The 11,937-nt window shown below is 35.6% G+C and overlaps 1 long non-coding RNA gene across 1 annotated transcript; it reads left to right on the top strand.

The window, feature by feature from the left end:
- Positions 1-1,858: 1,858 nt before the first annotated feature.
- Positions 1,859-9,686, top strand: Gm41276. Its single transcript, XR_875051.2, has 3 exons — positions 1,859-1,920; positions 5,619-5,869; positions 9,570-9,686. It is a non-coding gene; the product is annotated as a predicted gene, 41276 (long non-coding RNA).
- The last annotated feature ends 2,251 nt before the right edge of the window (positions 9,687-11,937 follow it).

The raw sequence follows: 11,937 nt of genomic DNA, 5'->3' as shown, positions 1-11,937 counted from the left end.
TGAGCATGTAGGAAAGAAAATATTAATGTTTATTTAATGTATTAATTATTGGTTAACACAATTATTAAGGACTGTGTATATAATAATACATTAATATGTGATATACTAGTTATTTGCTCACTACTGTTCATGAATTTTAAGCAAGAAAATAACTATTCCAAGTTGTCAGTTTCCCTTAACTGATCTATGTTTCTATATATACTCTAAAACCAAGTATGTGAGGGACAGACAAAATTGACTTAATCTCCCAACAGAATGCTTATTAGTTTTAACCAGTTCTGACTTGACTTCTTCAGGAATGGAGGAAATTTGCTCCTTAAATGTTTGAGATACTGCTGTTGTTGCTATGATACGAGCATTGGATATCATAAAGGAATGGTTCAGCCTGGGTGTCAGAACAGATGCACGTCACTAGTCCTATGCATGTAGCTGCTTTACCACATGAGTCCACTGAAACATTTTATTTTGCATCTTGGAAACTAGAAGCTGTAATTCAGAGTTTGAGATATAATATATGTTCAACACGGCTGGTATGAAGCCAACCATCTGACCCCAGTGTTTATACTTATTTTTCAATATTTATATTTTGCATTTATTTATTTTATATATGGATGATGCATATATGTATCAAATCATACAAATCCATGGAAGGACCTTTTGCTTTCATGATTAGTAGACAGCTTTCTTACCTGCTGCGGAATTATCTCCCTAGTCAATTTCTACTTATTTTAAGCCAGTAAATATTTATGATTTTATATTTGAGCATATTACTGTGTTCATTTTCTCTGCCTGTCTTTTCTCTTTCTCCTTCTTTCGTCTTTCTCCACCCCAACTATACAAATGGTTTTATTTAAGACCACACTTTGGCAAAAAGAAAATAAAACCCTATTGAATTCTTTCCAAATTACAATGGTTAAAAAATAAAGAATTTTGTGGGCCTATTTTTCTAGCTTTTTTGTTTGTTTGTTTTGAGTTTTTTATTTGTTCTGCTTGTTCCACATGTAGTTGGTGTTCTTCAGAGGCATCCTGCTCTTGTACATACCCTGGTTATCAGTATAATGTTTGCCCAACGTTATTCATAGTATGATCAAAGGTGGGCACATATCTCTCGCAAGCCATGTGTTTCCAAGACACAAGTCATTATTCTTTAAAACATCTGTTTTAAATGTTGGGGCTCCAAGATCAGGAAGATTGGCTCATTATGCACAATTAATAAACATAGTATTTAATAAAAGATGAGTGAAATGGGTATGTATCTTATGCTTGCAAAGATTTGTTTAGATTTAGAAAATTCCTTAGCAAACAGATAGATCTTTACATATACAGACAACCACTGACACAATTTAATTTACTCTCCATGACGTATTAATAAATATTTTACTTGTTAATTCCTGTGTGCATCCTGAGAAAACATGGACTCAATTACCTTTTTGCAAACCTTAAAATTGTGTTATGTTTTCTAATGTTATATGTCATTGTTTTATCTTATATGTAAAGAATATTCAGTAGTAATAATGAATTATAGGTATATGTTTAAAACAGACATTATTTGTTAAAATTGGTATCTGATACCAGAATTTGAGGGTAGTTAATACAATATTAACAATAGTCATTCAACAGATATATTTATATTATAAGGGTTCAAATATCATACTTTGTTGGATATCCTCAATAGCAATGAAGAGAAATTACTTGAAAAGACAAAGAACAGCAAACAATATTTAAGTTACCTTAACATGAAGTTATTGTCTCTATACTGTGTTTTAAGTGTTGTATTGCAGTGAATAGACACCATGACCACAGGGACTCTCATAAGAGAAAGTATTTCCTTGGCAACTTGAGGATCCGCCCATTATTATGATGGGATGCATGGTGGCAGGCATAACAGTGAAGCAGCACCTGAGGACTACGTCCTGATATGTAAGTCAGCAAAAGATTGACTCTGACAGGGGTTTGGAAACCCCAAAGACCACCCCAAGTAACACACTTCTCCAACAGGGCCACATCTATGTCAACAAAGCCACAACTCTTATCTTTCTAACCTTTCTCAAATAGTGTCATTCCTTTGGACTAATCACCACCATATACGAGCCAAGGAGGAACAATCTTACTCAAACCATGGCACACCATTAAGTAGTATGACAATTAAATAGTATTTTAAAATCCTTTTTCTTGAGAAACCAATAAGGTCTGTGCGTTTTTCCATCCATAGAATCCCAATTGTTTGAAAATACAAAAACAAAACAATGGTTCTTTTGTGTAAATACAAAATTATTTTATTTTATTTTATTTTATTTTATTTTATTTAATATTTTATCACAAAATTGGCCCAAAGAGAAGTTCTTACCTTTTAAGTTGATGTGTGTTCATGTAACCTGAGTGACTGTGGTATCACCATTGGTTCTCTGTTACTCATCTCACAATGTACAAAACTCCCATAATTCCTGAGGTTACTTGCCTGTATCAGAAACACAGCAAAGAGGTTGATAAGACATTGTTACAACTTAGTGAAAATTTCTAAAATTATGAATATTATTTTACAAAGATGTTTTTAAAAAAGATATTAAACTAATCATGTTACTTCTTTGTTTTCTATCAAGGATCAGAATTCATCATTTACTTGAAACAACTAAAGTTATTAAACATGTAAGAAAAATTGTACATATGTAAAAATTAAAAGCTATGCTACATTACATAGTCTTTACCTTCATTTTCTATTTATTAAGTATATATGTATAGAAGTCATAAATACAAAATACCATGCTAAATAATATTCCAGGATACAAGCTATAAAAATAATATTTATTTAATATGCCCATATGTTCATATTATATTATGTTGCAAAATCTTACCCTGTATTTGAAAATCGCTTTTTTTTTATTAGCTGTCTAAATTTTACCTAGGATAATTTTGTTTTCTAGTTGGTTTACCCTCATCAGTCAAAGAACCATGCATAAAATTCCTGAATTCATTCTCCCTTGCATCGTTTGATATATTATTTTGTTTCTTGGACTGTTTCTAACACCTAAAAAATGAAAGCCACCAATCACATCCAGACAACCTTCATCAACATGCCAGAATTACAGGTGCTGCTGATGGAAGGTGCTGGGAAACCAGGCTTGCTCATGAATGCAAAATTGCTTAACACTCTCAGACTTAGTACCAGTGAATTTAATTTATTTCCTTACTTAATGTTAATGTTTGTGTTTGTGCGATTCTTTGAACCACATAGGCCAATGTATAACCCTGGCATGGCAGTGTGAGATTGCACTCATAACTTATAGCTATCTGTATTAAAGGTGATATTAACTGTGCTTTTACGGTATCCCTACATCATTCCAACTGGCTTGCCTTTCCCTACAGAAAGAAGGTTCATATGCCATTGGAATACTGGAATAAGAAAGCTCTCTGAAAGAATTATTAAAATAACATTTTAAATGGTAATTCTTCTATGTTGCAAAGTATGGTAAGGTCTTTAGACCCATGAAACATAAAAAAGGAGGGAAAATGCAGTTTGAGCGCTAGGATAATTATAATAATTGAAAAAAATGGTGGCAGTTAAGTGATTTGTGTACATAATTTTTGTAATAGCCTTCATGACTGCTGAGTATGTGTTTTATAGATTTTAGCTACTTAGCATCTTGCTAAAATAAAGACTTGGTAACATGAATTAGATGTTAAGTAACAAAAAGACAGTGTTTGCTTTTCAAGGAATATTGCAACATGTAAATGGCTGTTAGTGAATGGATCTAAAACCACATCCAGTACTCTTAAGTAGCTTTAATTGTGTGATGCTTTCTGTCTGTATATTTTCATAGAAATTAATATAAGCCAATGCCAATGTTTTAGGGTGGATATTATCTTCTTTTTATATTTTTTTCTATATAGTCTTTATAAAGAACCTGCAAATAAAATCTCATGCCTGCAAATATCTATACCAAAAGAATATACATCTCAGAGGATTTTTTTACAGCTACAATAACCATTCTGAAGGAATGGACCTCAACATTGAACTTTACACTTTGACCATGAAATATATATTTTATAACAGCAATCCTGAAATATGTAAATATGTTAAAAAACATTTAGAAGTTGTCATTTTGCAAGATTATGGTAAGCATTTTGTTTAAACATTTGCATGTTTTAATCATATGTTTAAGAATTGATTCATTATATTTGATAATCATCTGACATTCATTATTTATTACAAGAATAACAAGTAGCTTTAGTTCATATATTCACAAAAGTAAAACTATGTGATGTGCAAAGAATGTCAAATAGTAATTATGTCACCCTAACACGTTGTGGCAAGAGAATAGAATGATAAGCTGTAAGCTCCTTCCCAATGTGATATTCATGCATTGTATCTGTTCCATATCAGCAAAATAAGATTCTATAAGGCCCTTTATGTTTACACATACATATCAAATATGCAGTGTGCAGTATGAAATCTAGGCATGAGGAGCTTCAGAGGTGTTTGGTTAAAAAATACAGATTACTGCAATTGTTTAAAATATTATTACTTTTCAGATTTTAATTTTCTTTATCTGTGAATTCTTATTTTTCTGATCAAATAATTCGTCCGAAATTTCAAAGGTTGTCTTCTTGAATATTATTATTTCCAAAAAGATAAGACAACTATATTAATTGATAGTGTGAATTTAACCTGAAGCTTTTCTTCTTCTCAAGGATCCAAACTTTGTCATTTCTTTTAAATGAGCACATTCATTGACAAATAAGTAATTCCCCTGTTGCGCTCACTTCGTCTGGCAAGGAAAAACGCAACAGGGTCAAATTCTTCTCAACAGCTTTATTCCAGGAAAGCCTTGATGCTACAGGAACCCCGGGAACACAGGGAGGACTGCTTATATACACCCCAGCACTGGGGAGAGCTATGTGTCCTCCTGGGATTGGTCAGTCTGCTGGCACTTTAATTTGCATGCACCCACTCGGGAGAGGTTGGCGCCAGATTCGGGCTAGCGCCTGCGCAGTAGCATTGTTTACAGCAAAGGTGTACTGGAGACCAGCGCCTTATCTTAGGTGCCGGCTACCTACATTCCCCTGTGCTCTTTCACTTCAAAAAGGTCAATATTCCCAGTTTCTAATACTTTCCTCTAGCCAGTATCAATCAATTATGATAAATTAACACTGAAGAAGAAGTGAGGGGATGATGTATGGAGAAAACTGAAATAGAAGGCGTGATGGCACATGAATAGTTACAATCATCACTAGTGAGTCCTTTCTTATGAAAATTCTACCAACTTTGATTATGACGGTCATCAGAGCTTATTTATTTATATATCCATTTATGCTGGTAAAATTGCCATGTACACACATGAGTGTATATGGAAGGACCCATGTCCCCAGCTGCATATGTAGTAGAAGATGGCATTGTCTGACATCAATAGGAGGAGAACAATAAGCTCAGCCTTTCTAGTTCTTTCTGAACTCTGACTCCTGGATTCAATTCAGCTGTTCTGGCTCAAATTCTTCGCCAAGGTGACTGATTCAGTCTGGCTTCTCTCTCAGCCTCTTACTGAATTGCTTTGCTTGGCCTCAAGCTGACTCTGGCAATTTGTTCTAATCTTCTGGCTCCTTCCTGTTCTCTGACTTCAAAGGCCTCTGCTGACCTGCACTGATCTGTGTGAACTCCATGAATGAAGTCAACTACCGTCAGCTGCCCTCACTGCACTGCTTCCCAACTGACTGACCAGAAATCACCTGAACTTCACCTGAACTGCACTGAACTGACCTGCATTCAATTGAACTGCTTCTCTCACCAGTTCTTCTTCTCAATTCTCTTTGCTGAATTGACTGATTAGAACTTAAAGATTTGCATGCCTCTGTTTCCAGAGTGTGGGGATTAAAGGTGTGTACTGGCATACCTACACCTAAGCTTTCCTTTACCTGAAGGTTGTTCCATATAAGGCTTGACATGAACTCAGAGATCTGCTTGACTCTCTTTTGTTATTGAAATTGTGTCTTTATTCCATTTGGATCACACAGATTTAGAATTATGGATGTGATCCCTTCCCATAGCAGCCTTGTTGGTGGACTAAAAATCCTCTAAATCTCATTCTCAAGTGACAGGATTACAAGTGTAGAGAACCATTATCGATACAGGTCTAACTTTTTAGAGTATTCGTGCAAAAATTAAATGTGAATTCCAGACATCTATTTTTCTCCAAACAAATGAAATTAAGTAAAAATAAAATTTCATAGAATTCCAGGAGGCATAAAAAATTGTTTCTACCACTGAATTGTGAGATGGTGCTGTGGTCTGAATAGCTTTGGGGGAAACCAGACATAGGGGATGAGGGAATGAAGGAAAGGCAGAGATAGAGTTACACATGGAGAAAATCTAAGATGAGATGAGCAATGCACTTGGCTAGAATCCCACCAGCAGCAACACTGCATCAAATGCCACTTCAATAAGACACATAGCACAGTAAAAGTTTCAGAGATTTTCTTAAGAGTGATTGGCATTACAATATATATATATAGTGTATGTGCTCATATTGACAGCAATTCATACATTATAAAAACTTAATCTAATATAATATCTTCTGAAATAGATATGATTCCAAACTTAAAATGCCACTGAACCTGAAATTTTACCTAACGCTAAAGAACTTTTTTCAACAAATGTGATTATTTCTTAATTTCCTCTAAAATTTGAAACTCTGCATTCTTAGGAGAGTTTTACAGTTTAACAATTTCTTTTTCTTTTTTCTTTTCTTTTTTTTTTTTTTTTTCAGAATGAAGCCTCTTTCAACACTCTCTCTCCCTCCTGTTGCCAGTTTTCATTCATAGTACAATATCAATCCTAGTCATAATCTATGAGCAATATAAGAATATAAGCAGGAAAGATTTTATTTTATAGTCTATCCTGATGTTTTCAAAGGGCTCCTAAGTGGTTCACTGCCTACAAATTAAGAGAACAATAACTAATATTCAACTAATCACAAATATTTCAGAGTTTTATTAGCCGTTTACTCCAATGGGCTGAGAAAGCTTTGCCTTTTCTTTTGACCCATTTCCACCTTTCTCAAAGTGAAAAGACTTAGTGGACATTGAACTTATTCAGGATCAGTGTCTGTTTAGAGCTAAGACAATTTTACAATCACTACTGATTGGCTTCTGTGTGACAGAGCTCAGAGGGAAATCAATGCTAAATTACTGGAGAACTTGGACCAAACTGGCAGCAGCAATCTAGTGGGCTGCTATGTAGTCAGCATGAGCTCTTTCAGACCCGTGCTTGCCAACTGTGAGGAAGCTCACTCCCTGCAGTTCACTGTTATCCAAAAAGCCTTTTAAGAGTGTGAATAGGGTACTACAATGCGTTGAAACTTTCTATTTGAACTGACGCCCTGGCAAGTTATCTTTACTGGATCTGGGTTGGATTTCTTCAAGCTTTCAAAAATGGCAAATTAAGCCAAAGACATTTCATTCTATTCCTACAATGTTGTCATTATTTGGAGTGGCTTGGTTTCTTAATACAGGTCATATAGAAGCATTCTTCTCTCCATATTTTTGGAGGAGTACTTTCATCATAGAAGACAGAATATGTTGAGATTTTTTAGCTGAATCTCATGTATTTGAAATCCCAAAATAGCCTCGGCTATGACTAACATCTAACAGCAGCATAACAGCCCAAACATCAGGTGCCAGCTGAGCTGTTGCTCTGATAGCTCTTAGAGTTCTCAGACTCCTTTGTCTAATGTATGATTAATATGTACAATCTACAGGATATTAGACATTCTTGTACTATGAATATAACTAAATGATATTTATCATTTACAGGAGTTCTGATACCAAAATTTGTGAATCAAAAAATTTCAAGAGTGCATTATTTTGTACATATTATTCCAGACATATTCACAAATCATTATATACAGTAACCATATTGATGGCAAACTTATTCATGTTTTTAGAACACAGGCACGAAGAATTGAGAATTGTTTGTTTGCATAATTTAGTTTAAGAAAACTGGGCTTAAATGAATCAGGGATTGATGCTTGCTCATGGGCTAGCTTTCAAGTTGGGCCTGATATTGTTTGGCCATTCCTTCAGGTCTTTGTTCCTACCTTGCATTTCTTTTAGACAGGACAAGTTTAGGGTTGAAAGTTTCGTGGGTGAGTTGGTGTCCTTATCCTTCCACTATGGTTCTCACTGGCTTCAGTAAGTGGTTTCTCTGAAGAGTAATTTGTTTCCACAGTGAGACTCTAGAGCAGAAACCTAAATTATCTTTTGAGAGTGGTTATCTGCTGATCGTAGCATCTGGGTTAGATATGAAGATATGTGATCACTTGCCATTTCAGCACTAAGACCCCATCTGGTATAGACCTGTCCAGGCCCTGTGCCTGTTGCCTAAGTCTGTTAGTTCATATGCCCATTGATTATTGGGCTTTAATGGGTCTTATTTGCTGCGTGCCCTCCCTCCATCGCTCTGGCTCTAACACTCTGCCCCTTCTTTATCATGGTTTCCTGAGCCTCAAAGAAAAGAGAGTTGATGGAATTCCATTTAGGATTTCGTCTTCCAATATCTGAATGTTGGTCTCTGTCTATATTTCTTCCCATTTGCTACAGAAAGTCATCAGAAGTATTTTACTACCATGGATTTTGTATTTTGTTTTTGTTTGTTTTATTGTTTTTATTAAGAGGAATCTGGTTTTTACCTTAGGTTCTTGTGATATGTAGTCTCTGGTTCTTGGTCATAAAAGTTGTGTTAGTTATGCGTTTCATCTCATGGAGTGGGCCTAATAAAAAAATCAGATATTCACTGGTTGGTCCTGTAAGTTTTGAATCACTAGGGTCCTAGCATATCATGCAGGTAGGAAACCATTGTAGATTGAAGTGTTTGTAGCCAAGTTGATGAGTGTTTCTTTATTGGTAGCATGCTGAGTATCTTCCTATACCAAAGACTATGTAGACACCCACTCAACTTCTCTATGTTAAATGAGCTGTATAGGTGTTGTCTTCAGCAGTGGAGACTTGCCTTCAATGTTTTGGAAACAATCTACAGTATTGACAACAGCCTGGCTTGTTTTGGCATTCCCCGTTGAATTCCTCTGACTACTATTTCTTAGTTAAAAATTAACAGAATTCTTACAGTGGAGACTTTGGTGACAAGAGATGTCCTTTGGGGCATCTGTCTCCCACAGTATTTGGGGATTTCATTTAGATCTCTTTCATATATGAAAATATTTCAGGAATCTCCTACAATATTAGGTTTTAATACTCGCTCTTTATTCCCATGCTTATCTCATTCTTCCTTTCACCTCCATATTTGATCTGCCCTTAGCTGTCTACTTTATTACTTTTGCCCAGCGTGATCCCTCTGTAGCCCCTAGTCCTTTCTCTATACCTAACCTCTGTGCTTCTATGGACTGTAGTTTGGTTAATATTGGTCTCAAAATGAATACATAAGATATTTGACTTTCTGGGTCTGAGATACCTTAATTGCTTCTAGATTCATAAATTTACCTATGAAATTAAATTTTGTAATGGCTGAGTAGTATTCCATTGTACAAATGTCACATTCAGCTTACCTTTCTTTCATCACCCAGGAGAACCTGCCCAGCGGTGGAATTGGCTACAGTGGTCTGAGACCTACAACATCAATCATTAATCAATAAAATGATCACCTGACATCATTAAAATACCAATTTGAAGAATTTCTCTCATACCACATGTCTCTATTTCATTCAAATTGAGAGTAGCTAATCAGTACAGGATAGTTCAGGTAAAAATAACTGAATAAAAACTATGAGATATCAAATTTTGTTTATAGCGCAGAAAGAAAATTAAAATTCAAGGTCCATGACTCATGCGGCTTGCTAGTTAAGAGGGCTTTTTGGGCCTAGAGCAAAGAACAAAGGCTGTAAAGTCATCAACTGGCCTGGTGCCTCCCTATCTCCTGCCCTTTTGACCTAAATTAAATGTTAACCAGATGTTCTGCTGTTACCTCAATCTGCAAGTACAGTTTGCTGATGTTTAAATGAACCAATCATGTGAAACTGTGCCAATTCCTCCCCAGCCCCAGACCCTTTTCTATAAAAACCCTTAGCTTTCGAGCCACATGGCTGACATCCGTGGTCTCCTGTGTGAGAAAAGTGTCGGTCTGGAGCTCCATCATTAAACTACCTCGTGTGTTTGCATCAAGACGGTCTCTCGTGATTCTTTGGTTGCAAGCCGAATTGGGAATTGAGTGGGGGTTTCCCCACTAGGTTCTTTCAGCACATAGTCATTCAAGTAAAATTGTTAATTTCAAGTGTTTTCAGATAATTAATTAGATGTTGTGGATAGCACTGAGGCTGCTTGTATTTTGATGCTAATCCCACTTTCCTGGGAAGGGTTGTAAACAAGGAATTAGTCAGTACTCAGGTGATTTCCTGTGAACTTTCTCCCCATCTTATTTTGTAAAATAAAGGCTAGAGCTGTGATTGGGCAGAAGAAGGGAAGCTGGAGCTGAAAGTTCAGTTTGGGAGAGAAGGAGGAGGGTGTGAAGAGAGGATGACAGAGGTGGAGGTGAAAGGAAAGTGGAGCAGAAGCAAGTAGCCTGGAGAAACCACAAGTTATAAGGGGTCTTATAGATTGGGAAGATGGTAGTGTAGTGGTAGATCTCCCCATATTCATATTAATTGAATTGTGTTATCTTTGCCTGGGCTTATTTGGGTTGGAGATTTACCACAACAATTAAATGCAGAAAATACAAAGAAAAAACAGAGCACAAGAGTGATAAGTCAGGCTTGTAAGAACACATACAATGTTTTTCATCTTTTCATTACATGGTAATACAATGACTGAAGTCATGAATGTAGATAGCATTTCATTATAGAAATCTTGATCAGTGATATATAATTTTTTTCACTTATGGAGAAAACCAGTCCACATGGTACAATGAAACATTTCTAGAGATATAAAGTCTATAAGACACAGATAATGCTTTTACTTTTAAATATGTATTGTATAGAATTTTAAAATATTAAAGATTTTCATTAAATAAACTTCAAAACTTTTGGGACACAATGAAAGCAGTGCTAGGGGGAAATTCATAGCACTAAGTGTCCTTGTAAAGAAATTAGAGAGATCCTACAGGACAACTTAACAGTACACCTGAAAGTCCTAGAAGAAAAAGAAGCAAACATATCCAATAGGAATAGAAGGCATGAAATAGTCAAACTCAGAAATCAACCAAATAGAAACAAAGAGAACAATACAGCGAATCAATGAAACCAAAAGCTGGTTCTTTGAGAAAAAACAACAACAACAACAACAAACCGAGATAGATTAACCCCTAGTCAAACAAAGGGCACAGAGACAGTATCTTGGTTTCTCCATCTAGGTGACAGAGAGTTTCACCATGTATAATAGCCTGGACTGGCATTTATGTTCTCTTAGGGTATGCATGACAGCTGTCCAAGATCTTCTGTCTTTTAGAGTCTCTGTTGATTATTCTGGTGTAATTCTGATAGGTCTGTCTCTATATGTTACCTTTATCCCTTACCACTTTTTAATACTTTTAATACTCTTTCTTTGCTCTGTATATTTAGTGTTTTTTTTTTATTGTTTCTATTTCCATTTTTAGATCCTAGACATTTTTGTTGAATTCCTTCCCATGTTTGATAGTGTTTTCCTGTATTTCTTTAAGAAATTTACGTGTTTCCTCTTTAAGGGCTCCTACCTGTTTATTTGTGTTCTCCTGTTTTGTTTGTTTGTTTGTTTGTTTTTTGTTTTTTTGTTCTGTTTTTTCGAGACAGGGTTTCTCTGTATAGCCCTGGCTGTCCTGGAACTCACTTTGTAGACCAGGCTGGCCTCGAACTCAGAAATCCACCTGCCTCTGCCTCCTGAGTGTTGGGATTAAAGGTGTGTGCCACCATACCTGGCTTCTCCTGTATTTTTTAAGAGAGCTATGGTATCCAGGTGTGTTAAGGT

Source organism: Mus musculus, chromosome 15 (assembly GCF_000001635.26).
Source record: "Mus musculus strain C57BL/6J chromosome 15, GRCm38.p6 C57BL/6J".
NCBI classification, from domain to species: domain Eukaryota; kingdom Metazoa; phylum Chordata; class Mammalia; order Rodentia; family Muridae; genus Mus; species Mus musculus.
The sequence above is the reverse complement of the archived record's forward strand: the minus strand, read 5'-3'. Positions and strand labels throughout refer to the sequence as shown.